General features: G+C 32.5%; 1 protein-coding gene and 1 long non-coding RNA gene across 2 annotated transcripts in view; one reads left to right on the plus strand and one right to left on the minus strand.

Moving 5' to 3' along the window:
• LOC141452889 (beta-1,4-glucuronyltransferase 1) overlaps window positions 1–24,999 on the minus strand; it is a 159,929-nt gene that overhangs the window by 58,413 nt on the left and 76,517 nt on the right. The gene's annotated exons all lie outside the window — the stretch shown is intronic.
• Window positions 86–6,293, plus strand: LOC141452901 (uncharacterized). Its single transcript, XR_012457676.1, has 3 exons — window positions 86–138; window positions 696–870; window positions 5,930–6,293. It is a non-coding gene; the product is annotated as an uncharacterized lncRNA (long non-coding RNA).

The raw sequence follows: 24,999 nt of genomic DNA on the forward strand, positions 1-24,999 counted from the left end.
TTCTTCATTTTTTTAATTAGGTACATATGTATATTATTATTTATTGAAATGTTAATACATATGTAATTTTTTTGTTCTTTTTTGTCGTTTTCATTATTTTTACTATTTTAATTGAGGCTGTATATGTCTAAAACTTAGGTAAGCTCATACGTATTTTCAATATACGTATATACATACATATATACATAATAAAAAATCTTAATAATTCGATTTTTTCCTCCCCTTCTTGATAATTCAAACTTCTTGATAATTCGAAGGCTTGATAATTCGAAATTTTCTTGAAGTCCCTTGGATTTCGATTTATCGAGAGTCGACTGTATTATGCGCAGGACCAAAAATGGAACGATTTTAATAAGACAGTGAATTGAGATGTAAATCTAAAAAGATTAAGACTACATTAATGTTAATTATTATAAAAATAACATATCATTATAATTTAAAATTTAACTACCAAACAAACATTTAATTGAATTACATTTTTAAAAGATGAACCAGTTCCGAAAGTTAATCATTTTATGATCCTTAAACGAAGAAAAACTTTAAAAATTTAATAAATACTAGACACATAATTAGAACAGTTTTTATAAAACCAGTCTTCAGAAAAGGAGTACATACAAGGAAAGAATGGTTCATTCATTTTATCTTCTGTAAAACAGTAAAACTATTTGGACTAATTAATTTATTTCGACATATAGGGGCATCATCAGTGTAAAAACACATTCTATGACAAGGGGCGGTCGCGTAAGGGTGCCTCTGTACATGGGCGCCTTAATTGATCGAAGTCACATATACAAAATTAAAATGTAAAAGAAGTAAAATATACATCTCCTATGATTTTGATAAGAAGGCTGATCCGAACACCTTGCCAAAGTAAGTGTGTTTACTACTTAATTGCGAATGGCTTGTTTGCAAGCGGCGCTAATAAATGAATACAGAGTAAATTAGTTTTGATCCAGAGTTGCACAATCATTTGAAGGCATTGGTCTACTATTGGCCTACAAATGGGATGTACAAGACTGGAAATTCACTGTTCGTGGACAAAGTAAAGGATATTTCTTATTTTGAACCCTTTTTCTTCACTTGTACTTCCAAAACTAGCCAACATTACTTGTACTAACTACCTGTGGCCTACAAATAGAATGTACAAGACTGGAAATTCACTGTTCGTGGACAAAGTAAAGGAGATTTCTTATTTTGAACCCTTTTTCTTCACTTGTACTTCCCAAACTAGCCTACCTTACTTCTACTAACTACCTGTGGCCTACAAATAGAATGTACAAGACTGGAAATTCACTGTTCGTGGACAAAGTAAAGGAGATTTCTTATTTTGAACCCTTTTTCTTCACTTGTACTTCCAAAACTAGCCAACATTACTTGTACTAACTACCTGTGGCCTACAAATAGAATGTACAAGACTGGAAATTCACTGTTCGTGGACAAAGTAAAGGATATTTCTTATTTTGAACCCTTTTTCTTCACTTGTACTTCTAAAACTAGCCAACATTACTTGTACTAACTACCTGTGGCCTACAAATAGAATGTACAAGACTGGAAATTCACTGTTCGTGGACAAAGTAAAGGAGATTTCTTATTTTGAACCCTTTTTCTTCACTTGTACTTCCAAAACTAGCCAACATTACTTGTACTAACTACCTGTGGCCTACAAATAGAATGTACAAGACTGGAAATTCACTGTTCGTGGACAAAGTAAAGGAGATTTCTTATTTTGAACCCTTTTTCTTCACTTGTACTTCCAAAACTAGCCTACCTTACTTGTACTAACTACCTGTGGCCTACAAATAGAATGTACAAGACTGGAAATTCACTGTTCGTGGACAAAGTAAAGGAGATTTCTTATTTTGAACCCTTTTTCTTCACTTGTACTTCCAAAACTAGCCAACATTACTTGTACTAACTACCTGTGGCCTACAAATAGAATGTACAAGACTGGAAATTCACTGTTCGTGGACAAAGTAAAGGATATTTCTTATTTTGAACACTTTTTCTTCACTTGTACTTCTAAAACTAGCCAACATTACTTGTACTAACTACCTGTGGCCTACAAATAGAATGTACAAGACTGGAAATTCACTGTTCGTGGACAAAGTAAAGGAGATTTCTTATTTTGAACCCTTTTTCTTCACTTGTACTTCCAAAACTAGCCAACATTAATTGTACTAACTACCTGTGGCCTACAAATAGAATGTACAAGACTGGAAATTCACTGTTCGTGGACAAAGTAAAGGAGATTTCTTATTTTGAACCCTTTTTCTTCACTTGTACTTCCAAAACTAGCCTACCTTACTTGTACTAACTACCTGTGGCCTACAAATAGAATGTACAAGACTGGAAATTCACTGTTCGTGGACAAAGTAAAGGAGATTTCTTATTTTGAACCCTTTTTCTTCACTTGTACTTCCAAAACTAGCCTACCTTACTTGTACTAACTACCTGTGGCCTACAAATAGAATGTACAAGACTGGAAATTCACTGTTCGTGGACAAAGTAAAGGATATTTCTTATTTTGAACCCTTTTTCTTCACTTGTACTTCTAAAACTAGCCAACATTACTTGTACTAACTACCTGTGGCCTACAAATAGAATGTACAAGACTGGAAATTCACTGTTCGTGGACAAAGTAAAGGAGATTTCTTATTTTGAACCCTTTTTCTTCACTTGTACTTCCAAAACTAGCCAACATTACTTGTACTAACTACCTGTGGCCTACAAATAGAATGTACAAGACTGGAAATTCACTGTTCGTGGACAAAGTAAAGGATATTTCTTATTTTGAACCCTTTTTCTTCACTTGTACTTCTAAAACTAGCCAACATTACTTGTACTAACTACCTGTGGCCTACAAATAGAATGTACAAGACTGGAAATTCACTGTTCGTGGACAAAGTAAAGGAGATTTCTTATTTTGAACCCTTTTTCTTCACTTGTACTTCCAAAACTAGCCAACATTACTTGTACTAACTACCTGTGGCCTACAAATAGAATGTACAAGACTGGAAATTCACTGTTCGTGGACAAAGTAAAGGAGATTTCTTATTTTGAACCCTTTTTCTTCACTTGTACTTCCAAAACTAGCCAACATTACTTGTACTAACTACCTGTGGCCTACAAATAGATTGTACAAGACTGGAAATTCACTGTTCGTGGACAAAGTAAAGGAGATTTCTTATTTTGAACCCTTTTTCTTCACTTGTACTTCCAAAACTAGCCAACATTACTTGTACTAACTACCTGTGGCCTACAAATAGAATGTACAAGACTGGAAATTCACTGTTCGTGGACAAAGTAAAGGATATTTCTTATTTTGAACCCTTTTTCTTCACTTGTACTTCTAAAACTAGCCAACATTACTTGTACTAACTACCTGTGGCCTACAAATAGAATGTACAAGACTGGAAATTCACTGTTCGTGGACAAAGTAAAGGATATTTCTTATTTTGAACCCTTTTTCTTCACTTGTACTTCTAAAACTAGCCAACATTACTTGTACTAACTACCTGTGGCCTACAAATAGAATGTACAAGACTGGAAATTCACTGTTCGTGGACAAAGTAAAGGATATTTCTTATTTTGAACCCTTTTTCTTCACTTGTACTTCCAAAACTAGCCAACATTACTTGTACTAACTACCTGTGGCCTACAAATAGAATGTACAAAACTGGAAATTCACTGTTCGTGGACAAAGTAAAGGAGATTTCTTATTTTGAACCCTTTTTCTTCACTTGTACTTCCAAAACTAGCCTACCTTACTTATACTAACTACCTGTGGCCTACAAATAGAATGTACAAGACTGGAAATTCACTGTTCGTGGACAAAGTAAAGGATATTTCTTATTTTGAACCCTTTTTCTTCACTTGTACTTCCAAAACTAGCCAACATTACTTGTACTAACTACCTGTGGCCTACAAATAGAATGTACAAGACTGGAAATTCACTGTTCGTGGACAAAGTAAAGGAGATTTCTTATTTTGAACCCTTTTTCTTCACTTGTACTTCCAAAACTAGCCTACCTTACTTGTACTAACTACCTGTGGCCTACAAATAGAATGTACAAGACTGGAAATTCACTGTTCGTGGACAAAGTAAAGGATATTTCTTATTTTGAACCCTTTTTCTTCACTTGTACTTCTAAAACTAGCCAACATTACTTGTACTAACTACCTGTGGCCTACAAATAGAATGTACAAGACTGGAAATTCACTGTTCGTGGACAAAGTAAAGGATATTTCTTATTTTGAACCCTTTTTCTTCACTTGTACTTCCAAAACTAGCCAACATTACTTGTACTAACTACCTGTGGCCTACAAATAGAATGTACAAGACTGGAAATTCACTGTTCGTGGACAAAGTAAAGGAGATTTCTTATTTTGAACCCTTTTTCTTCACTTGTACTTCCAAAACTAGCCTACCTTACTTGTACTAACTACCTGTGGCCTACAAATAGAATGTACAAGACTGGAAATTCACTGTTCGTGGACAAAGTAAAGGATATTTCTTATTTTGAACCCTTTTTCTTCACTTGTACTTCGAAAACTAGCCAACATTACTTGTACTAACTACCTGTGGCCTACAAATAGAATGTACAAGACTGGAAATTCACTGTTCGTGGACAAAGTAAAGGAGATTTCTTATTTTGAACCCTTTTTCTTCACTTGTACTTCCAAAACTAGCCTACCTTACTTGTACTAACTACCTGTGGCCTACAAATAGAATGTACATGACTGGAAATTCACTGTTCGTGGACAAAGTAAAGGATATTTCTTATTTTGAACCCTTTTTCTTCACTTGTACTTCCAAAACTAGCCAACATTACTTGTACTAACTACCTGTGGCCTACAAATAGAATGTACAAGACTGGAAATTCACTGTTCGTGGACTAAGTAAAGGAGATTTCTTATTTTGAACCCTTTTTCTTCACTTGTACTTCCAAAACTAGCCAACCTTACTTGTACTAACTACCTGTGGCCTACAAATAGAATGTACAAGACTGGAAATTCACGGTTCGTGGACAAAGTAAAGGAGATTTCTTATTTTGAACCCTTTTTCTTCACTTGTACTTCCAAAACTAGCCAACATTACTTGTACTAACTACCTGTGGCCTACAAATAGAATGTACAAGACTGGAAATTCACTGATCGTGGACAAAGTAAAAGAGATTTCTTATTTTGAACCCTTTTTCTTCACTTGTATTTCCAAAACTAGCCAACCTTACTTGTACTAACTACCTGTGGCCTACAAATAGAATGTTCAAGACTGGAAATTCACTGTTCGTGGACAAAGTAAAGGAGATTTCTTATTTTGAACCCTTTTTCTTCACTTGTACTTCCAAAACTAGCCTACCTTACTTGTACTAACTAACTAGAGGTAGTAGCACATTCTGCAGCGATATTGTTACAGTAACAATATAAGGTAATGTTCAATAACAACAACTTATTGTAATGTAACAATATATTTCTGTTTAAATTGGTAATGTGATTCAAATAATTAATCTCTTGAATATTATAAATAAATACTATAAGATGATCAAACAGTAGATCAGTTAATAAAGTTAAGCTCCTAAGTAAGTGTCAATATGAATGGATATGACACAAATATTGTCCCGGATTCAGCCGTAAATCCGCACAGATCCTCTGGAAACTCCTTTACTTAGTGGAGTCACCTCTGGCGTTCTGGATCCGCTATTTAGTGAAAACACCTTAAAAACGCAGTAAAAGTGCTGCATTTGAAAAGAAAAAAAAAATAATTGAAACTTGCAGAAAGAGAAATGTTTGCTGGTTTATTCAAACAGTAGTTCACACTTCTATCGGACGGGAGTTTGGCTGGTGTCCAGCCCAGGTCTTAGATCTCTAACTGCTCCCAAAAACAACACCGTATTTCTTCTCTTTTTTATCATATTTTTTTTTGTAACAGTGAATAAGTGAGCAGAAGAGAGTCTCAGAGATCACAACTACCCCATGTTTACTAGCAAGTTTATATAACATGTGTGAATTCATAAAGAATAGGGATTTATCTGCATAAGTCGGATGGTGTACCTAACGTAATACTTTCCTAAGATGAAGGAAGGAAAAATGACCGGTCTTCAGTAATTTATGTAGTCAGAGGAGAAAGCAAACAAAAGTCGTGGGTCTGCAAACACGAGGATTCTGGAAGAGAGAAGCGTATGCAATCTTTTATTCAATGTCCCAACATTTACAACTCAATCACATTTACATAAATTTAATATAATGTCTACGTAACGTTTTATAAATACTCAGTTTTTTTTTTTTAAAGAAAAACTTTCTATAGCAATAATAAAAGATATTTTATGCACTTATTATACATGAGTAAAGTTCATATTAGTAAAGAATCTGTTAAAACACACGAGATAACTTGAAATTGTCTCTTAACCTTGCAATTTACTCAATGTTATAATGTGTGGGCACATTGCACACAGTTATTAAAACATTCCAAACTGAATATAGCTACTGAATGCAATTGATTGCATTGCTACACCGGAAGTATGGTTTCAATTTTAGAGTTAAATATGTCTATCTGTACTTTCATTAAATCAATTTTTTACAGAGAAAATTTTTTAAAATAAATGCGTTTGTATATTACAATTATTCGCGGTCAGTGTTCCAATTTTTAAATAAAACTCGCAAATTTCTAGCAACGAAATTGCAGAACAATGTGCTCAAAAGAACAAGTTTTCATGTTCTGTGGGACTTAGTTTCTAATAAAAATAAATATGAGGCAGGGCAGGGCAATATTAGGTGGTGAATTGAATCAGGTTCAAAACCAGATCAGCATTGGAAGTGGCGATGAAAGTTACAGAAGATTAACAGTTCATTGGGTATAAACATAGACATGAGGATTCTTGGCCAATTATAACATCACGTCTGTGGAATGATTAAAAAATTGAAAGAAACCGGAAACTGGGATTCTGTCTAATGCTAGAATGGTAAACATTGTATTGACCTTAAACAAAAAAAAACCTTAAAACCTGAAACATTACCGAGTTTCGAGTTTATCGAGAAAATTGAGCGCAAATGTATCCCAAAGATTTATGTCAACAGCAGTACAGTTTATTTCTTAATTTACTATTTCGCTAAGTATTTACATTAGAAAATGATGGAATTGACAAACACAGCAGGTATTGCGTTCTGAATTTTGGTATCCAATTCGGTAAAGATGTAAAAACGCGACAAATTGAGGATGTTGTATCGCGACTGTCACTCCTCATGTCACAATGTGTGACATTGACTTGATACTCAGCTTTGAAAATACCATACTTGATCATAGATTAGATTTAAAGGCAGCCTTAATCGGGGCTACTCCGCAACCATAATGGCACTTTTTTCTCTAATTTAAATTGTTGAAGTTAGAACAATAAAAAAAACGTCACCTCTGAATTCGAAAAACAAGCCGCCAAAGTACTTTGCCTAATAAACAAATATATAAATTGTTATCACCAAAAACATAAATATTTGTCCAAATAAACATATAAACTTACTTAGGTAAATATAAAATTTATTTAAATAACTTGTAGTAAATACATCATTCATCATGAAAGACAATGCAAGGTCAATAAAAAAAAAGAAAATGTTTTCACTGCAAGAAAAGAAAGAAAATAAATAAACAATGAACTTAATGAAAGTACATCATTAGTATGACGTATATAATTAAAACGAACAATTCTTTTAAATTAATCTAATTTAATCAATCATATTGTTTTTTACTGAGCAAAGGTGATCAAGCAGCACAATACCTCTAGTTATACTTTATAATTATAAAACAAACAATCATTTTTTTAATTAATCACTATATTTGTTAATAAAAGTATTAAACTTTTAATAACAATAATAATAACAAGCAGAACGTCGAAATGTATTTATTACTAACGATGTCTTTTTTTGTTTTAATTCAAATTAATATAGAAAAATGAATGAATTATTCTTCTTCACAAACAGAAAACACGCCCAATTCTAATTTTAGATTGTAGTTAATTTTCTGGTTCAAAAAAATTGTGTAATACTACTAGTATGGGAGATGATATAGAACCGTTACGTAAGGTGTAATCATACATAACGAACACTTTATTTCACAATAATGAAGAATAGATAAAAGTCTCCGTGAAATTGGCCCAGAAAGAAAAGATATGGATGCATCATCATAAGGTTTCTAATAAAGATTGGTTTGTAATCTTAGTTTGATATGTGATCTTAGTTTACTTTCAAGTTAAAATGAAAATTTCTTTAATTTAAATTCCCCAGTTTTGCCGAAATGCGACTCTGAGTATGATTTTTTTTTTAGTTTTTCTCTTTTTTCATGGAAAATTAATCCAATTATTTTCTTGGAACGCAAACTATTATTTACATTCCCTGAGAAAATTGATTTTTCGCATTGTTTTTGAGGAATTTCTATATTCAGATAAGTTGCAACGACCTGAAACTTCCTTCACGCTAAAATTAATTTTCCTAGCAAAATCCTGTAGATAAAAGCTATTCTTATTAACTAGAGAAACAGCTTATAGTCAATGTTTAAAGGAAGTCGTAAAAACTCGCAACAGGGAAGACTTCCTCCTGGTCTACAAATACTGGAATACCAACTTTTAGTTCCACCAGTTTTTTCGTTATACTTCATCATGGTACTTGCAAAATATTATCGATTAAACAATGCATTGCTACTTCCATTTCTGTAGACGAACATAAATCGAAAAAGTGAAATAAAACCGGCTACAACAATTTTAGTTAATTAATATCTGAACTGCTGATTTCCAGTTATAATAAAACTAATTTTGTTCCCAATATTTTTCCGGTAAAGTTAATTTTAAGAAAGGATCTCATCTAAGATTTTGGTTTAACTGCTATTATAATGCAGCTGGGAGTTGTAAAAGGTTTGCCTCTAAAAAATTAGAGGTTTAAATATTTTTATTTAAACTGAACTTTACAAATATACTGCAATTTGCAGAAGGAAAAAAAGTCGAGGACTTCTTTTCACATCAGATTTTCCTTTATTTAATCAGATTAAATTTAATTTATTCTAATTAACTGGATAGTAATTAATTAGGTTTGCTGTGGGAAATATTTGTTTTTTCCACTTTTTAATTAAGGGACATCATTTGAGGTCATTAGCTTGAAAAGGCTTTCCCGGCTTCCAGCATTGTGCCCAATAGGAATAGCCTCCTAGAAAGAGTAATCAAATGTAGGACCACGCGGTCAGAACTCGATAATATGAGATCTGCCCTTTTCTGAATTAAACCTAGCACTATACGATTCCAAAGAGACTATGTAAATGGTTAACTATTATAAAAAGGAAGGTAGAACATTAATTTTCTCAAATAATTCTTATGATTCCATCTTGCATTCATTCAAGCTTGCTTGCAGTTTTTCTCCCTTCTATTTTCCATCTCGTGCATTCTAGAAATAAGGAGACAAAAATGTGATCGAACATTACTATTGATGTCTCCCTCGTATACTTCAAGAATTATTCCCCTGATCAGGTGGTTATGTTTTATCAATAACTTATGCATTATTGATTTTAACGGTAGCTATCTTAATATACATACATATAACATTATTTGTAGGTTGTATTCACAAAGAACAACAAAAAAAATCCGTTTTGACTTTATTATACAGCAATTGTTGAAGTTTTTATTAAAAACAGATTTGAAATGAAGAATTTTTGCGTATGGTATCCGCAAAAAAGAATTAAAACTCATAAAGTTTTTTTAAAAACGGATTTACTTGTACTTACTAATTTTAAGTGGTCACTCAACGTCAGGCTTACCTGTAACAAAGACAAACATAAATAAAATTAGTTAATAAAAACTTCAATCAAACCTTTATCAGTAATATTAAATTTGTATCCATGAAATTATCTGAGTTCTACCATATATTGCAAACATTCTAATCTAAATAGTTATTCATTATTATTAATTAAAAGTTAATTTGTCATCAAAAAAGGTTCCAAATCAATAAGATTGTTTTAACCTAATTTAGATGAGAGAATTAAAATCTCTCTTAAGATTCTTAGATCATAGTTACCTAAGGATCTTTGCCATCAATATCCTAAGGTATTTCCAACTTCTTCAAGCATTATCCTGATAATATGGCTCCGCAAAACTATAAATATCTAGTAACAACAAAACTAGTCATCGGGTTGTTGACACCTTTTTTTTAGTAAAACTTAGAAGTGACTATCCTTCCTTCAACGGGTAAATGACTGGCCAATCAGGAGTGCCCAATCATATCTCCCTCCTATTGCTAATCGAAATTCTCCATAACTTTTTTACTCAGAGAAAAGAAGATCCTTCTTCGAACTCCCTATCCAATTCTTTAAATAAAACTTCCGATGAGAAATTAGCCTTCTATGATTCTCCATCGCTACTTGAACTTCATAAACTGTATTACTATCGTCACAAAAATACTTCCCTAACTACTACCATCGGCTTAGACTTGAAATCACGGGCAGGATCCGATTAGCCAGCCTATTGTTTTCAGCCGAAAAATGTAGCAATTTTGAAAGTTTTTTTACAATCTGAATTGTTAATGTTATGCAAGTGATGGATCAACAATTAAAATAATAAAAATTTCAATTAAACAAATCGGAGGCCGTGATTTATTTAATTAAAAACATTACTGCAATTATGCAAATAATAAAATTATGCAAGTAAACCATTAACAAAGAAAAGCAGAAAATAAATCGACCAAGAACTTCGTACAAGGTCAATGTTTATGTAACGAAACACAAATTCCTTCAATCCAGGAATTCTTTGGGTAGGTTAATAAATTAGGAAGAAATTGAAGTTTTTGGTTCTAATGAAAAGAATGGCCAAATCATATTGCACCGAGTTTCTAGATAGAAAAACCAATCAGTGTGGTGTTTGCCCTGCTTACATTGCACGATAGGTTTAGGAAGCACCTCCACAGGGTAGATTTAAATAACATCAAGAGCCATTGTGCAGACTGTGAAAAGAGAAAGAAGCAGAGGCCATTGATATGAAGAACGTTGCGGTTCTATTGCAAAGTTGTGATTCGAGAAGTTGGACACATTGAGAGCAGAAGAGAAAAAGTCTAGTGGAAAAGATCCTGGACCTAGAAAAGGCTTCCCCTACTAGACTCTCATCTAACTGCCGCTATAAGCGCAGTTTGCTGAGGCAGAGAAACTGCACTCTTTTCATGCTTTAAACCAATAAAGTTTAGACTAGACCTGGCACTTTAAAAATGTTTCCTCAGTGAATTTGATTCAGCAACGTGTAAGAGGGATAATTAAGATTTCATATTTACCTCTGAATCGTCGTCTGTTTGGGAATGAACTTGTATCGAAGCCAACTTAACCTCAACAAAAATTCTGTTTAAAACCAAATTGGTCCGTTCAAAAACTGAGAAATAGACATTAGAAATTTGTGTTCAACACCACAATTTTCATTCTTTTAATTCACAGATATCAGAAGAGATAAATCTAAATTTAAAATTCTAAACAGTTCAATAGAATTATTTGAATTATTTGAGAGCTAGCCGTCTCAGATGTTATTGTTAAATGATCCAAATTTCCATAAGATTACAATTAGTTATTCTTTTTGTACAATAGAAATAAACTTAATTCATCACTACATGCATGCATTTCATTCAAAGTGAATTCAACTTACGTCTTCAGCATGTATAATACAGTTGGCAATGTACTTTGGCTGTATTATATAGCCAGTTCTCCACCAAGTTTGTTTCTTAGTAGAAAAATAACTAACAATGGACCCCGTTCACATGTTAACCTTCGGCTATCATTGTAAAATTATCATATTTTCATTGGCTCCTGCTTTGCTATACTAAACTAAACTGAAATTCTTAGTTCTCTGCTTGATATTAGCGTAGGGTAACACTTATTTTCAGAAAATAATTTCAGTTCTTGTTTTAGAGCAAAAGTACATTTTACAGCTTTTTTGACATAATCTTTCTAAATAACTCTTGCACTTAATTAAAATGCAGAAATTTATTTAGAACATCTAAATGCATTTTGTGTAAGTAAAGTAACATATTAATACGCTTGTCCTGATTATAAGCCATAGTCTGGTACTTAATCAAAGACACTTTACGAAAAAACCAACTTAACTTTGGAGAGAATGTTCTTCTGAGGAAGTTATAAGGAAGTAAAATGATCAGTGAAGGATACATCATGATGAACTGGATAGACTAAGTATATGTGAAAGTAGAAATCTTTAAGTATATCCATTGCGATGAAGTTGAGTTATATCATTAGTCGTGATGATGTTAAAACTGTGTGATTAATAGGCTTTAGAACTTCATTCTAATAAGAAATTTAATGATTAAGCTTAAGCTTAACCAAAATAAAAATGAATCATGAACGTAAATGCATCATCAATTGCGGAGTCTTAGCTGGAAATAAGTTATGTTTGAATTTGTTGTCCAGATTGTTTAGCGTTTTAGATATTTCCTGGCAGAGGCGAGGTTTATTTGATTCTTCTCTATTTTGACACTTCCTGCTTTCTTAAGGCTGTAAATGTTTTTCTTACAGTGGAAACAATAAACAATATTACTGCTCCATTTAGCGAGTCTGTAATTCCTAATGAGTACTGTTCACGCCAGGAAATAACATTTTTCTCTTTCTCAGAAGGAACAAATAAGAGAATTGGTAAGTGTGGTGACTGCGCTTGGTTTGATGGCGTCATTCATACAAAAAACAAAGGACCGCTAATAATGACAGAATTTTGGAAACGTTGTATCTATCTGAGTCAGTGTGCCTGCTTCGCCTTCTTAGGATTAGTTCAATTAAGTGGGCTATACCTTCAAAGGGCTTGGGCGATGTGTAACTCAGCGTTATCAAAGATACTGCTGGTGGTCTTAGGTTTTACTTTCGTATGATGGGAGGATAAGATCCAAAAAAAGGGCACAGATCCCTCTCTAGTTCTCCAACCCAATAACAATATATTTCTGTTATAATTTGTTTTAGACATCTGGAAAAGAGAAGACAAGTTTTCTATCTAAACATAAAGCACTGAAAGATGTGAGAATTGCAGTTAAACCAAATAAACAGCTTCTTTTAATTTAGTCATATCTTAAATTGTAATTTCCTAATAAAGATACAGACCAAATTTGGTGACAGAAATTGCTATCAGCAATAATAATAATCTATAATCTCCATCTTCTTGGGCTTATAGCTGTATAAAGACAGAAGAGAACCCCATTGTCATTCAATACACCTATGGTTAGTAAATACATGGGATTATGCACATAAAACAATGTTAATTTCCTACAAATTTTATGCACTTACCAATTTCTAAAAGCTATTTTTCCAGTCTTCAGGATTCAAAGCGTATAATTTTCTTTGAAAACTCAAAACTCTTCGAAAATTTAAAACTATAGCAATACTTCCTCACACTGAGAGTAAGTACTAACTTTAAATTGCCTCAATATTCAAGTTAATTTGTATTCAAGTAACATCGTTATCTCTCATTGTCACCTCAACATGTCCAAGTGTCCATTGCTCAAGTATGTCTATTTATAACTTCACTACTTCTGACATACATACATACTTCAAATTAGAATTAAGTAAGCAGTTAGTACATTAACAATTAAAACTTAGTATTAGTAATTTCCATTTAAGTGATAAGAAAGTCCTGGTTGCTTTATATTGCGAACTCAGTAGTAGTTTACATAAAATACGAATAAAATAAAATCGTACCTTTCTCCCAATTACAATCCTCTTCATCGATATAAACATTCAGAACAGACTGGTAAACTTGGTTAAAAAAAAGAAAATTTTACTAATAATTTTTTATTAAATAACTTCTAAATCTGGTAATACTAAAAATGACAGGTCTAACTTCTGCAGGGTAACATAAATAAATTATTAATTGAAAACATAAAGGAATAAATTATTCGTTTGCAGCAATCCCTAGAAGAATTAAATCGTGAATTCTACTTCGAGGATATAGATATAATCGTCTAAACTACAATAATTTCAGACTGTAGATTAAGTTAATATCAATTACGAGATCTATGAGGTTAATCTAAGTTCATGGAAGATATACAAACTTCTAATAATTCAGAATATATTTTGATGGCAACTCTTGATATACTGACTATGTAATCGGTGACTACTGTTCGTAAAAGGCACAGAATTTTCAATTAGTTACCTTGGATTCTTATCTTCAACTCGACTGGCTGGAACTGGTTACAGGAAAAAACAGGTGACCAGTGCGTACAAAAAAATTAATACGTCAAGCATTATTGTAGTAGTAGCATTTAGATAAATTTCATGGTAAAACTGTGCAAATTTTGGTTGCAAACAATTTAGGAATTGATGAAGAAAAACATAGCTGCAGTAAAATGTATTTTATAGAGATTTTGGCTAAATGTTCTCATTTTAAAGGATAAAAAAAGAAAGATGACAGTCACAGACAACAGGTGACGTAGAAGAGATGGTGTTGAAAAAATTGCAGCGTTTGGCCGATTGAAGGAATATCCCGAGAGAGTTCCTCCATTGCAAGTAATCCAGACCGACGAAAAGAGATCAACTCAGAATTAACAATCCTGTGAGAAAGATGCTGTGAACAGCACACTATTGCCGGCATAATATGTGTTTACACTTAATTATTACCAAAGATTAAGGGGACAAGATGGATGTTTGTAGGTTAAATGAGGAACTCTGTGAAGAACTCACATATATGAGGAAAAGCGCTTTTCAAATCACTACCCACTTTTCTAATAATAATAAAAAAAAAACAATTTCTGACATTTCCCACATTTTGATTGCATGCTCTTCAAGTCACCAATCTCAATCGAGCCATGACGGATTTAATAGACAAAATATCATCAATCAACCTAACCAATTCAGAAAAAGACATCAACTTTTATCTTATTTTTCTTAATTTACACGTCACAAAGCAAAGAAGTGCAAAAATGTCGGCTAAATAATCTAATTTGTTCAGTTGTACGACCGATTGTGGTATATTTCATGCTTCACAGAGCGGCAAATTTAAAAAGAGACGGTTACCTTCGTCTCCATTTCTCTAGTGGGTATTATTATATTTTTATGCTGAGATTAGCAACAGAACTGCACCACGGATAGAAAGTGCGAACCAGAACTATGACTAACAAGGTTATTAATTTATTTTTTATTTTATTTCCCAAATAATTCATTTAACTGAGAAACTATGACTATATTAAAATATATTTTTTAAAGATGAAGAAGAGTATTGGAAATCACCTCAGAACAAACAGCGTTTATGAAGTTGTAAATCACGTAAGTAGTACAATCAAGTAACAACTCGTTAGGATTCTACAATGATTTAAACAATTTTTACAAACTAATTCACTCGCAAAAAAAAATTCTGAATTCCATCACATGTAAATAGTTATTCTTAAAATCTCAAATAACAATTTACCCGAGCAGGGCAGGATGTTACAGACTGGGTCGTCCTTATTTCTTAATATAAGTTCAATAAACAGCGAAAAAGTCGGAATTCCAGCCTAAGTTCACCGAAATATGTGATTTTTAATCACACGTAACAATTTACAAGAGCAGGGCTGGATGTTACAGACTGGGTCGTCCTTATTTCTTAATATAAGTTCAATAAACAGTGGAAAAAGTCGGAATTCCAGCCTAAGTTCACCGAAATATGTGATTTTTAATCTCAAATAACCATTTACAAGAGCAGGGCTGGATGTTACAGACTGGGTCGTCCTCATTTCTTAAAATAAGTTCAATAAACAGTGGAAAAAGTCGGAATTCCAGCCTAAGTTCACCGAAATATGTGATTTTTAATCTTAAATAACCATTTACAAGAGCAGGTCTGGATGTTACAGACTGGGTCGTCCTTATTTCTTAATATAAGTACAATAAACAGTGGAAAAAGTCGGAATTCCAGCCTAAGTTCACCGAAATATGTGATTTTTAATCTTAAATAACCATTTACAAGAGCAGGGCTGGATGTTACAGACTGGGTCGTCCTTATTTCTTAATATAAGTTCAATAAATAGCGGAAAAAGTCGGAATTCCAACCTAAGTTCACCGAAATATGTGATTTTTAATCACACGTAACCATTTACAAGAGCAGGGCTGGATATTACAGACTGGGTCGGCCTTATTTCTTAACATAAGTTCCATAAACAGTGGAAAAAGTCGGAATTCCAGCCTAAGTTCACCGAAAAAAATGCAGTTAACTAAATCAACAGAAAATTTTATAATTTTGAAAACTATAATTAAGTAAAAGTTCTAGAATTTCACAGCTCATTTTAATTATGTATATTTTTTAAAAAATCTGTTAATTATAAACAGATTGTGCAAGAGTTTTAACCGAATAATTTAATTAGAAATTATAGCAAGGACATTAAATATTTATGCATACTATGTATAGATAAATAACTTTTTATTTGATACTAGCAATGTTGTAGTAATAGTTGATGAAGGACAACAAAAAATTGATCAATATTACCTAAGGAAAGTAATTAAATAAAAAGAAATTTATGAGACTGATAGCATTATAGGGGTTGGGTAATAAATAGATATAAATTTCTTTGACAACTTGCACAGAATTTAAATTGAATACGAATTTTAAAAAATGGCGCAAGTAGTTCTTCTGTAACTTTGAAAGAAAATATTGATTTTAACCTCTCTCAACATTTTGTCTTTTTTCTTAAAATTTTTATTACAACTAGTATGATAGATAATTGTGGCAAATTCACTGTTTTTTTTTCTCACAATGGCCTTCTAGAATTTACATAATTTCACAATTTCTCTCCGTTCAGAAGTGCATCCTTCTTTAAAGTCCAATCAATAAATAATACACGCTGCGTGTAATACAATGTCCAAAAATGACATCAGTTTTTTTTACTTTAGATTGACACATTACCTAGAAACATAATTTTGCATGTTTTTTCATGAACTATACCACTAGGAACAAGAGAAAACAAAAAAAGAAGAAGCTTATTCAAGAAACGGTACGTAAAAAAGGTGAACATTATGGGCGACTGATGAGGAGAACACTTGACTTCCCCTCTGAACTGTGACAGGAGGCCTCGAACTTCATTTATCACGATTACACATTCTGATTTGGTCGTTTCACTTTCAACTTTCAGTTCTCTTACAAACAAATGAAACATTGCTGCCGCCAATGCCAAACAAATGATGGCCTCCTCCACTTCTTGTCACATCCAGTTATCACCGTATATGCATGTTATTGGCAGTCTCAGGAGACCATGTTTTAAGAAATTTTCCACCCTCTTACAATCTCCAGATATTTATTTTTTTTATTTTTGCTGCAAAAATGAGCAAAAATTGGATGTAATATATATTACTAAAATTAACCAAAAATAAATGGGTTACATTTTAATTTGAAAAACAGAATAAAAACGATCGAAATTTAAATACCAGAGGTCATCATGCGACAAACTTGAACCAATTAGAACATCGATTCAATCATTCAATATTTATACGTGTATTTTTAAGTAGATATGTTTGTATGTACACTCTGATAACGAGCTTCAGTTTAGATGCAAGGGAATTATTAGAATTTTTTCTGAAATTTCATTAGGTGTAACCTGTGGTGCAACTCGCTACTCAATCGTAAAATTAGTATTTAATGTATTACAAAAGTTGACCCAGATTTCCTTAAGTGTTTCTCATATATAACCAAATCGATTAAAGGAAAAAACCCGATAGGTAGAACATGCTCTAAATATCGAGAAAAACAAAACACAAACTCTGATTTATAAATTTCTTGTATTCGCTTCCACAATCATTGTAAAATAAGATTATAAAAGTGATATGAGAATGTTAGTTATTACATCCTAGTTTTAATGCATAGAATTTCAGCTTAAAAGTAAGAGATCTAAATGAAGCGCCTACTTCTAAAAATAGCCTAATTTGGGTGAACCTTCAAGATACTAAATACTTCCAATGATTAGAAAAATTCTTTAGATTATATTCTAATAGGTAGATAGCCTACAACACCATGACCTAGAGGGTCTATCATGGCATTCACTAGTAAGAGCACCTCCTCCAATTATGTCTGATTAGAAGGGGTAGTAAGAAGGTGCAGTTCCCTGGTTAGATGCAATGGAATATAAAAAGTGCCATCGATTCAAGGGAAAACTAGTTATCCTCAAGGAACCGTAGTATAACCGGTACAATTCCCTATTCCCGAGACTATTCCCTTTTCTTTTTTGGCTCCGATTTAACCACAAAATTTCTCCCCACTATTTTAAAAAAAAAAAATCAGACTACACACAGAACCGACATGCTCCTGAGGAATGGTAAATCTATGATTGACAGCAACAATATCACATCCTTAAAATGCAAAAGATGGAGGCAACCTTTCCTGGGACCTGTCTTCCACTGACAGGGCCACTTCATTCTCCAAAGCGCTAAGCACTTTCCTCAACCAAGATACATTACATATAATACCAGACAGAATAACATTAACTCATAACAATTAATTCCTTTCTGCATTTTTAATCTTCGAATGATTAATTTGCTCAGACAAGCCAGGAATAAAAACTACTTTTTAAGATGAGAGAAAGTCATTAAAAAAAAAAACCTTTTAATCATTATTAAGAAGTATAAATGCAAATTACATTTCATCTTATTTAGATATTACTACCTTACAAGGATTATTTTAATTAATGCATCAATGTATATGGGAACACCTTCCAGATAATGAAGTGTGCAACCACAGAACATAATCAAGGAACTGCCAGACGTTCACAGATTCTGTGGTCACAACTAATCAAAAGGAACAGAATGTAAAGTAATAGATCCACAGAAGAAGTGTACGTAATCAATTTAATAAGAGTGAATTGTTCATTAAGTAAAAATAAATAAATAAAAAGTATTTTTAGTTATTTATTGCATTCCTAAGAAACAGTGAATTCACTAAAATACATAGATTAGTCTTCCAGAATCTGCAAGATATCGTTGGAGCACAATAGATAATCTTCAAATACTTTAAAGAAAAACTCGGAGAGCGGCAGATATAATACAGCACATAAAACTATCACACTACCAAATGGCCATCATAAATCTTACCATTATTATAATCATAATAATAACTATCTGACATTGATTACACCAGAAGCGAATTATTTATTAAAGTGGAAACACTTTTGTTTGTTTATTTTTTCACTATAAAAATCTTAATGAACTATTATTAGAAGTAGTTTGATGGTAAGTGAAGTTCAGGTTTGTGGTGCATTCTTGCAACACAACAGCCCACATTAGGCTAATTATAGTGCACACTTGAGGAAAGGAAATGGCCTAATTTTCACTTTCCTTTCTTCCACATTTTCTTTTTGTATTGACGTAAAAAGTACAGTAAAATTTGTTATCATAGAATGTTTTCTTTTGCTGGAATTATGTGGTTACACAAATAGTTTTCAGATATAAAAATACAATTTATACTTTGTTCTCTTTGAATTAATTGATTTCACATCTAATATCAGTTTTAAATAAAATATTTTATTCTAATAATTAAATATATCAATGAAATTTGTTTTTAATCATTAAAATTAGGGAATTTCCAGACATTTTACGGCTTTGAGAACTTCTACAAGGGATCTATGATCTAAGTAATTCCCTCTGTAGTTGGTGAACTCCTTCAGAAGGCTGTATTCAGAAGGTACCACTGCCTTTTAAAGAGATCCTGCTCTTCTCATAGTCACGCGCTTTAAAGAGCTTCTAAAACTTTTTGAAGGAGAGTATTGCTATCATTGTTTTATGCAGAATGTTATTCATTCAGAGTATTGTTCGTCGGTTTTGGTGACATGAGTCATTAGTCCGAAAAATAAGAACGGTTATTGCCAATTTTATACCTATTTTCAGTCAAGTTTTCGACCTAGGAACTAGGTCATCTCTGGGGGTTCACAATTATTAACAATTATAATATTTTTTACATTGTTAACATCTAAGGTTGGTTTGTCTTCTGTTCTGACTGTTTAAGTACTGAACAGTGAATAAATAAAACATTATAACTGAAAATAATCTTGAATTAATAATAAATCTAATAGAGAATGAGTTAGTAATCATCTTTATTCCGTTTGGCTGTTATTCATCAACTTTATTCACCTAGTTTTTGAATATTAATTCCAAATCCACTCCATATTCCTTTAGATATTTCTAATAAATATCGAGAGAAAGCCTTGCAAGTGAGGCAACACATTGCCAGAAAGAAATCGATTCCAACCTTGAATTAGCACAAAATTGATAATAATAAACATAAGTATAAAAGTAATTCAATTAAATCTAAATTTGCTTTACTCCTTACATTAGGTAAGAACAAGAATTAATTACACATTCTTGTATTTAGTAACTGGAAAGTGATTGTTTATAATTACACAACAAAAACAATGAAAATTGCTTAAAACCTAATTTCTGTACAACTGCAATTCATTTTGAATCTTTAAAAAAAGATGATGGTCTTCAGCAACATCATTAAAACAACTCAAATATTTGGTCTGATTCTAAAGAATATCTTGTTAATTGCCTTAGAATTGTTCAAGAACTGAGGAAGAGAAGGAAGAAGACATTTATCCTAGCCAGTCTTAAATTAGCCAGAGAAATCTATTTCATTTGAAACGGTTAAGAATCTAATCCGAGCACCATCAAACAACAAAAATAGCCAAAAAAAAAGAATTACTTGATGAGTCTGTGTTCCCCAAAGGTGGTAGCGTGTTACCATTTAATCTGTCTCAGAGTGAAATAGTCACCTACTTCCTATTAATCATCTAGCAGGAAAGTATCTACAAAGAATTGGAGGTCGATAGTCCGGGATGTGTCCAACATGAAGCTAGGGATAATCCTTTTTGCGTGCGAAACACTAGCCTGTTAAAAACGTTTCTACTAATGGCAGCTCTCTAAACTAGGATTTATTAGGCTCCATGACGCCTAATAATGACAGGACCTCGATGAAACAGGAGGGAATTGGTGAGGAGGAGAAGGTTTAAGCCTCAGAAATTGTACTACTTAATGTTAAATTAACGATGGAAGCTATTTATTAGGGACTTCATAAAAAATAAAAGCGATATTTTTATTTTACTTTATTTTCTGTGTACAATAATTACCTATTGCATTACTGACAGTTACACGCAATGCCAAAAGTCGTGGACAAGCAAACCTCCTCCTCCTCTTTCACCCTCCTCTTTAAACTAACTATTATAATGTTGGAAAAAGAAATAAGAAAAGTTAATCACGCGAGAAAAATAATGATCTTTCATTCGTTAACTGGCTGATTTAATCAATAAATTAACCTTTTCCATTTCTTACGTTTAACCAGACGAATCTGTTTAACTGGTTGATAAAAACAAAATTGGGAAAAAGCGGAAACAAAACATTAACACCGCAAGATTCTGGAATTTATCCAAACGTAAATTCTGACGGAATAGATGAGGAGTTCGATTTCAGATTGCAATTACAGAGATAAAGACTACCGATATTCATGTGTAATACACATCATGACGGGTTAAAAAAATGATGTTGAATACCACTCCTCTTCCACCAAATTTTAAATTTGTACATATCACAAATTTATGACGCTCAACCAAGTAACTTCAAAACTCTTAAAAGTAATACTGTTTACAGAAATTTAGCCTGTAGTCGGGATTTCTTCTGCAGTAAGTTATAATTAAGTACTGTTTTTTTGCCCTCAAGTCATTTATGCGAACTGCTTTCGTGTTAAGAAAGTATAAACTGGTTTAACAGATAAGGTAGAATTTCCTCTCTTTTGAATTTATGGTTTCATATTTCTCTTTGGCTTTCAAAATTACTAGAGGTTTAATTTGATAAAAAAATAATTATTGGTAAATTTTTAATAATATGAATTATGCAACCTTTCAATCTTCATTTCTTGATTTATGAACATTGAAATGATTTAACCATAATACAGTAGTAATTATTCCTTTATTCTTACTGATTAGCTTCGTGAAATTACAAGTTAATCTCTTTAAAAGCCATTATTAATACGATTATTATTTTAAGGGAAAAATAAGGCGATAAGTTTGGTGATTAGCGTACTAAATTCCTTCGCGGAGATCAAGGATTCGATTTCAGCTGCTGGCCCTTAGATTTTCTCTTTATAGGAGCTTCTAACAGCTCACTGTCCGGTGATGGTCTCTTAGTAAAGAGAGAACTCTGTTTGTAGGCCGTAAATTTAAAAATTAAATAAAATTTAAAGGGGAAAAAAATGGTAGGTTTTTAACTTCATGATTGACACGCAGGGTTTTAAGAACATTTCGGCTCGTAAATTGCCAACATCTACCTTGTTTTCTACTTAGTCTGAATCCATATTAATATTAATCTATATCCATATTAATCTATATTAATCCAATTCCTCATCAAACAACGCTGATAAATAAAATAAATATGGATTAATCACGTGATCTAGAGAACAGTGGTATACAGTTCCTGTTTGCATTGTCCTCGTACTTCCCTCCTCCTTAACTGCATCGACAATAAGGATACTAGCGGAACAATTTAGAATTACTTATTGAACTAAAAATTAAATGAATAATAAATTCTAAACGACATTTAATACCTGACATTTACAACTGTGATAATACAACAAATTTAATAGAGTACCCAAACTACTCTATTTAATAATTAATTGACGAGTATACCATTAAGTACAAAAATAGTTTGTGAATTCTTTAAAAGAATAATGCAAAAGTGAATAACCCACGAAGCACATCTGAACCTACTTTAAAATAAAAACTTTATTAACTGGATTTGAAATTTGTAACTGGATCACAATGAATAATATATGAGCAGGAGCTTCGTCCAAGAAACAATTAACAAACATTTTGCTCTTAATTTTACTCTTCAATGGCACCCCCGAAACTAATTTTTCTGAGCACTCTTTCCAAACAGAAACTCGAGGCAATTGGCGAATACTTAGGCAATGATGTTTGTCAGGGAAGACAGACGAGTGATAGACTTTTATTAAACTTAAGTTGTTGGACAAAAGGGACGTAGAGAGCGATGTTTGTGATCTTTAAAGGAGCATTATCTCCCAATCGGAGTACCCCCAAGTTAGATAGAATGTTTGGGGACAGTCTAATATTGGTTGAATTTCACAGCTGTAACAATACCCACCCACAAGGAAATATTGAAACTTATCTGTTCCATACATTTTTTGGAGCAAATATAATTAATAATCTATTTTTTTTTTAGTTAATGATGTTACATCAAGGCTTAACTAAAAGTGACGTAAAATTTAGTGAGGACGTGAGAAAATATTGACACCTTAACAAATAATATCCGATATATATCAATATTCTCTAGTGAAACTCGCTCTATAACACTTTGTTGAGAGCTTCCGGTACAGTGTATTCACAAAGGGAAGAAAAACGGTTATTAAGATAATTAAAATAAAGAATACGAAGACTGATTTCTAAAACGGAAGGTATTAAAAATTGTATCATTTTTAGTATTACTCAATTCAGTAATTACTTTTAATGTCATCAAAATGATTAATAAAGTCTCTTTGAACTCATCAGAAACGGTTTTTACTTTTATGCGAGTGAGGCCGGAATAGAAATATGAAAGCCTAACAAAAAACCGGAAAGACACGAGGTTATGTGTGGGCAATTTCCTTAGTTTGACCTAGAAAACTGACTTCCAGAATAAGCATGGCTTTCTATTATTAAAATTTAAGATCTTCTAATTTATACATTTTTAAGAACTTCAAATTAATGAAACTTATTTCCTCGTTGTTGACATTATTCAGTTTGTAACATCGTACGGTGTACTGAAATGATACTTTCGAGCGAATTCAAAACCATTGCCTAAAAATAATTTGTCTTAATTATGATTGAAATTACAGTTATAGAAGTGGGGATGAATAGCTAATTCAGTTCGTTGGCTATGACAATGCAATCATCATTAACCCAAACTATTCCTATCCATAATTAGAGAAAGATAGCTGTGAAATTCGTACACGTGGCATTAGAATGTTACACTGTATGAAGTAATAAAGAAATAGAAAATAAATAGTGTTAATACATTACATTGTAAAAGGTTTAGAAGTGAACGCGCATGTTAAGTAGGTGAAAAACTTGTCAGGTCTTGGTGCCGCCGGTTGCCCAAGGACAGCTTTATTATCGGCGAGCGGTTGGTCCATAATTACAACAAGCTCCAATGAGTTGCTCGCACGCCTGCCTGCTCTTGTGCTCGGCGAACACTTTGGTCGTCGTACTGCCTCTTCGTTCGCTTCACCCCTGCGTGTACTTCACTCTTCTACAAACACATCACTCATCTATGCAGATTTAAAAAAAAATGGTGTAGCTATTTTTTTTTTTTTATCCTCAACCCAAACATAAATTCCATAATATATAGAAGAGATCCTGTCAAATGTTTTGTGAAATTGGAATTTCTGAGTAAAACTAAATCGCACTCAACCAAGTTATAGTTGCCTCAAGTAGCTTACTAAAAAGTTTTAACCGCTGGAATCAGTGAACCGGAAATGCGACAACTCTGTGTGCTTTTGCTGCAGTAATTGGCGACTTTCACGAAAATGGAGTCAAATAAGTTTTTTTTTAAAAAACTTTGTTGCACGCAGAGATAGTTTACACGCAACTGCTAAAGTCCAAACACAACCTTACCAATCGCACAAACTTCTATATATTGTTAATCTACAAATCTAAGAACAGAAACTCGATTCTTTAAACTGAGTATTCATAATGCAGATCAAGGTAAGTTTGTCCACCAAATTCGACGCTTAACACGCAGAATGCACACCCACCTTTTTGAGCGTGAGTGGAGAACTCTTTTACACTGACTATGTACAAGTGCACCATCAATTTGGATTTTCTGCATTCAGTGAAACATTAATTGTATTTGTATATATATAATTATGAGGAACTACAAAACTTCAAAAAAATACGTTATATTTCTATAATTTACACAAATATAAAAAGAGGGTCGCAGAAAAATTAAGAAAATCGTCTAAATGTATAAATAGAGTAAAATTAAAACATTCGTACTGTACATATCAA

The sequence above is a fragment of the Rhodnius prolixus genome, unplaced genomic scaffold (assembly GCF_049639745.1).
Source record: "Rhodnius prolixus isolate KJV_2025 unplaced genomic scaffold, Rpr scaffold_3, whole genome shotgun sequence".
NCBI lineage: Eukaryota > Metazoa > Arthropoda > Insecta > Hemiptera > Reduviidae > Rhodnius > Rhodnius prolixus.